The 4,860-nt window shown below is 39.6% G+C and overlaps 1 long non-coding RNA gene across 2 annotated transcripts; it reads left to right on the top strand.

Moving 5' to 3' along the window:
* Window positions 1-471: 471 nt before the first annotated feature.
* LOC127773150 (uncharacterized) lies at window positions 472-3,700 on the top strand. 2 transcript variants are annotated; one of them, XR_008017514.1, is made up of 4 exons: window positions 472-819; window positions 1,339-1,541; window positions 3,061-3,303; window positions 3,401-3,700. It is a non-coding gene; the product is annotated as an uncharacterized LOC127773150 (long non-coding RNA). The 2 variants fall into 2 exon arrangements; XR_008017515.1 differs by having other exon boundaries at window positions 1,339-2,973.
* The last annotated feature ends 1,160 nt before the right edge of the window (window positions 3,701-4,860 follow it).

Below are 4,860 nucleotides of genomic sequence, written 5' to 3'. Positions count from 1 at the left end.
AATATGAATATGGGAAATGCTAGAATGACTTATATTATAGGTATCATTAACATCAATATGAATATATATGTCTAGATTTATTAACATCAATATGAATATGGGAAATGCTAGAATGACTTACATTGTGAAATGGAGGAGGCAAATCTTTACAACAAGATATCGCATTATTATATTTTGATGAAAAAAACATATGTTTCAATCCATTAACATTGGTTGTTTCATATATGACAGCAATATGTTTCAACGCGTATCTTCATCATGTTTCATAAACTTTTTAAATGTTTCAGTTACTGATTTTTTTTATTTCAGCCTATATAACTTGATGTTTCACTCATTAGTCAATTGGAACATTTGACCGACCGATTTTTTTTTTTACATGTTGCATATGCAGATGGTGTGATGACGTACAAACAGTCGGGCATCCGATATTTGGTGGAATATTAGACGTCCGACGTGGAGTCGTCTCCCTATTTTACATTTGAGCCCCCCCTTGTTCTCCTGCTGGGACAGGGGCCAACGCGGCCGGTTGGCACATAGGAGTGAGGAGCTGCCTCGCCGCCGGCGACCGCGGCCCGCCCCGCCCCCAGCTCCCCTGCGCCGCCACCTCGGCGCCACCAGCTCCTCTGCCGCAGGACATAGATGCCTTTCTTCCACCCGTGCTCGCGGAGGTGGCTCGGCATTGGCCTTGCGGATGGGAGCAGTTGTCCTAGTGGCGCAGCTCGCGGCGGAGGGCTGGGGTCGTCGAGGGCGAGCGATGCAGAGGTGGACAGCGATGATGGCGGCTTTGGCTCGGCCGGAAAGAGCGAACAAGAGAGATAGGTAGCGATGCAGCTCGAGCTCTCCCCCTCTGACCTGGTTTTCTCCATTACAACTTTCTTTGCTGAACAGACATGTTTATGTTGTTGGGGAAATTGCTCAGTTTACATTTCCTGATTATGAGAAAATTGCTAAGACAATAGATTAGATTGTTTGTCTGCCTCTTGTGTTTTTTAGTACGGATAAATCATTTTTTTATTGGCCGGTACCTTTTTGTATTTCCATAACCATAATATATATGTGTTCAATTTATTTCCTGAAATTGGTTTAAATTTGGATATTGTACCTGTTCTTGGTCTTTCAGTTAATTTTTTACAGATTACTTGACATCAACTACTGCTGTATGCCTGTATTAATCCTTACAATCTAAACATATACCACAAAAATAACGCCGTGAACTTATTTTATTCACATTCAGCAAAAGAACATTATGAGGGGAGGATGCTTATGATCTAAATATTGTTGAGTAGTTCAATGCCATAAGGTTATTGACTCCCAGTATTGACACTTGTCTTTATGCAGCACTTTTCAAACAGCTATGTATAAGTGGAAGCAATTCATCATAGAAACAAGATGGTACAAGTTAGACAAATATGTGCCTTGCATTTCTACATCAACAAAAAGGCCCTTGAAGTGATGCAACCCTCTGAATTCAAGGGGGGAAAGGGTAATTGCTGCAAAGGCATCTAAATAACCACCTTAGCATTTAGCCATCTGTACTGCAGGTAATGCTCATCTAGCATAACTGCTGTAATGCTACCGCTATTACTATGTACTGTCTATTCTGTCACCATGCATGTGTCAAATTTTGCTAGATAAATCCTGTCCACAATCTGCATATATCTAATGATTAGCTTTTAGCCTCTATGTCAACCAGCGATATACACGCTCACATCAACATGTTAATTATAAGGCGACTGGTAGGGCACGCAAAGCATGCCGCGCATCCTTGTTTGATTCACGTAATGAATGAATGATGAGGTTTAGTGTTTTGTTCCCTGAATTAGTTGGACTGTTGGTGTGTTTTGGTATATTTTGTGTGAGGTCCTGATTTTGTTGTCTCTTTTCCTTATTAGCTCTTAAGCATAATGTTTAGAGAGATGCAGGTTATGGTGAATGGTTTTTTTTTTCTTCCAAGGCTAGTAAAATTTGGAGTCGTCCAGTTGTGCAGCTGCTCACCATGGAAAAGCTACCATATTATTGGTTCAGCTGCTCAATTTTTTTTTTCCAATCCGATGATTTGCCCAGTTTGGAATTTGTTGCAGTTTAGCAAACTGAGTAGTTTCTGGAAGTCATGTTTCGATCTGTTTGGGGTTACAGTTTCAACTTTGAAGTGGTGTGACGTCATCATCCTTGCCTTGGAGTTGCTGTTTCAAATTTGTGTGCCATTTGAGTTGATAAATTAGAAAGACATTGTGATATTTGAACTGCATGCTTAGACTATTAGTTGCTGAAGTGGCTACTGAAGCACTTCTTGCAGATTTAGAAAAAATGGGTACCAAAAAGTTGTTGATCTGCATAGTATGTGCAATAAATTCCAGCAGGATTTCGAACATTGGTTGGTTAGTTCAGATTATTGAGATAACATTTTCGCCAACTAAAAGCTTTCACTTGAAAACTTCATTGAGCATATTCCCCATTCTTGAGACACAACTTTGTCCAAGAACTAAATATGCCTAGGGAAGGGGTTAAGGATCAAAATTCATGTTCCCATTTCATTCTTACTATTGATATTTTACTTCAAATTGCTATGCCAAGTTGCCAACATCAGAATACATCAGCAAATTATGGAGCAAAATAGATACATTTTGTGTTGATTATTTTTTTTTTTGGACTTTTGATGCCCCTTAGGAATTAGGGGAATTATGTGTAGCATGTGGACAAGTTTATTTTCTTGCCAACTACATCAAGATTCTTCTGTTCATTAATATATAGAGACTTCCTCTAAAACATTATGTATTGCATTGGAGCTGGATATTGCAATATGTAATTATGTAGATAGTGGGACTATGGAATTTTAATCGCGTTGGTTCTTCCATGTTAATTTCGATGTAATTACTCCGTTCTTTTCTTTTGCAAGACTGATGCCTTGTCGTTTGTTTGCAATATTGCATTTCTTGTCAAAACTTGGATTTACTGCCATGTTAATATTAAAAGGTTAGGACTCACTGTGGCATGCCAAAATGCATACTTACTAGAAAGCAAATAACTGCTTATGCTATATTTTGCTGGTTTACAATGCAGTGCAGAGGCCTACGGAGCAAATAGCTGATGCAGAAGCCCTGTTGGACATTGCAAAAAACTTTGGTAACATCTGTGAGGTCTCAGTCAAGTGAAGGAATCACTACCTCTGATTTCGTAACAGCAACGCTGAAGAAATTTGGGGCAATCAGGGGGCCTTGAATCTGAGGCTGCTTCATTGCGCTGGGGCGATGTTGGGCTTTCTGTGCCCCATGTCTTCAGGGCTTCACCTGGATGCTGCACTATGTAATGAAGCTCCTCCATCTTTATATAAGCACATCATTTTCTTGCTTTCCGTCTTCTTGGCCAATGACTTAAACCACTCAAATCTTAATCTTTCCAGATTTGGACCCATGAATACAGAAGTAAAGCAGCGGAAGACTGCGGTTGTCAATACAAAATGAACTGCGAGGCCAACCGAAAATATTCGTCCTGAACAGGTAGCCAACTAGGCAAGTAACCATATGCTTTTGTAATAGAGGATATAATAGACAGCAATGAAACCATAATAGCCACCTGTGCATTTCTTTCATCGTGGTATTCATTTCTCCCTCCAAATTAATCTACCATGAGTCTGTGAGGTAGATAGCAGGTCCGGTGCTATTATTCAATGCCATTGACTGGAAACTCAACATATACCTTACTGGATTCCATTTTGTAACTGTGTTGCTTACATGTTCTGAACCATAGAACCTTTCCTTTTTTTTTTCTTTATTAAAGGAACATCTGGGACAGTACCATTTATATTCCTTGTCCACTATCAAGTTTCTTGTCTGGGCGTCTAGCACAGACTTTATCTTCTTTTTCATGGCAATGTATTTTGTTTATACTAGGTGAAACCCCGCGCGTTGCTGCGGAAGACAATAAATAAAAATAATGTGTAAGATAGCTTAAACAACATAAGCTTACATAAACATAAGTTACATAAGTTGATATGAATTAAATCTAAATAATATGTAGAATGATTCTCGAAAGAAGAATTTAAGATGGACACCTTATTTGCATTACTACCCTGTATCGAATTACTCGGATCCAATTTGGCAAGTTCTATACTTCTATTATGTGGTAGTATAATATAGAGGAACCAAAACAACAACCAAAAGAAATAAAAAATTGTTAGTCACAGAAGGATACATTAGCATATTAATATAGACTCTAGTAGTATTAAGCTGCTTTGTTTCGTACAACTCCAAAGGCAAATAACAGAAATCGGAAAGAAATGGCAACAAATATTACACTGTTGATTGAAGAGAGAGATTCCAGCACAGTGATTTTCTCCTTCCAATCTGTAAAGTATCTCACAATCTTATCCCTAATTGATTACCTTCAGATTTAGGTATAGTTGTATAGCTGATGACATAAAGTAGCGATCCGATGGACGAAGACTCTAAAACGTGTTTGGAAATATATGTGAATGCATACCGCTAGCTGGCGAAGCTGTTGGCCTGGAGGGCAGGGTGATGATCTACGGTGAGACGCCGATTTGGAGAGCTCGTGAGCTAAAAAGCCAAAGATGAACTCTAGTGCCACAGAGGATTAAAGGTCTGCATTATATGGAAATCAGCCATGGCAGACCAATCGATAGTGCCAACCGGTTTTAAGGCGCATAAATGCTATTACTCGATTGAGAAAATGAGGACAGGGAACCGGCATCCAAGCACACGTTATTTTCTCCGATGTATGATGCGGCGCCATGATAGGCCGTGCGGGGCGAGTGAATCAAATCAACGACAGAAGCATTCGATCGAACGGTTCATATGCGATCTCATCTACCCAACGAACGACTGAGAATTAGCGATGACG

The sequence above is a fragment of the Oryza glaberrima genome, chromosome 1 (genome assembly GCF_000147395.1).
Source record: "Oryza glaberrima chromosome 1, OglaRS2, whole genome shotgun sequence".
Lineage (NCBI taxonomy): Eukaryota > Viridiplantae > Streptophyta > Magnoliopsida > Poales > Poaceae > Oryza > Oryza glaberrima.
This window is presented reverse-complemented; position numbering and strand designations above follow the sequence as displayed.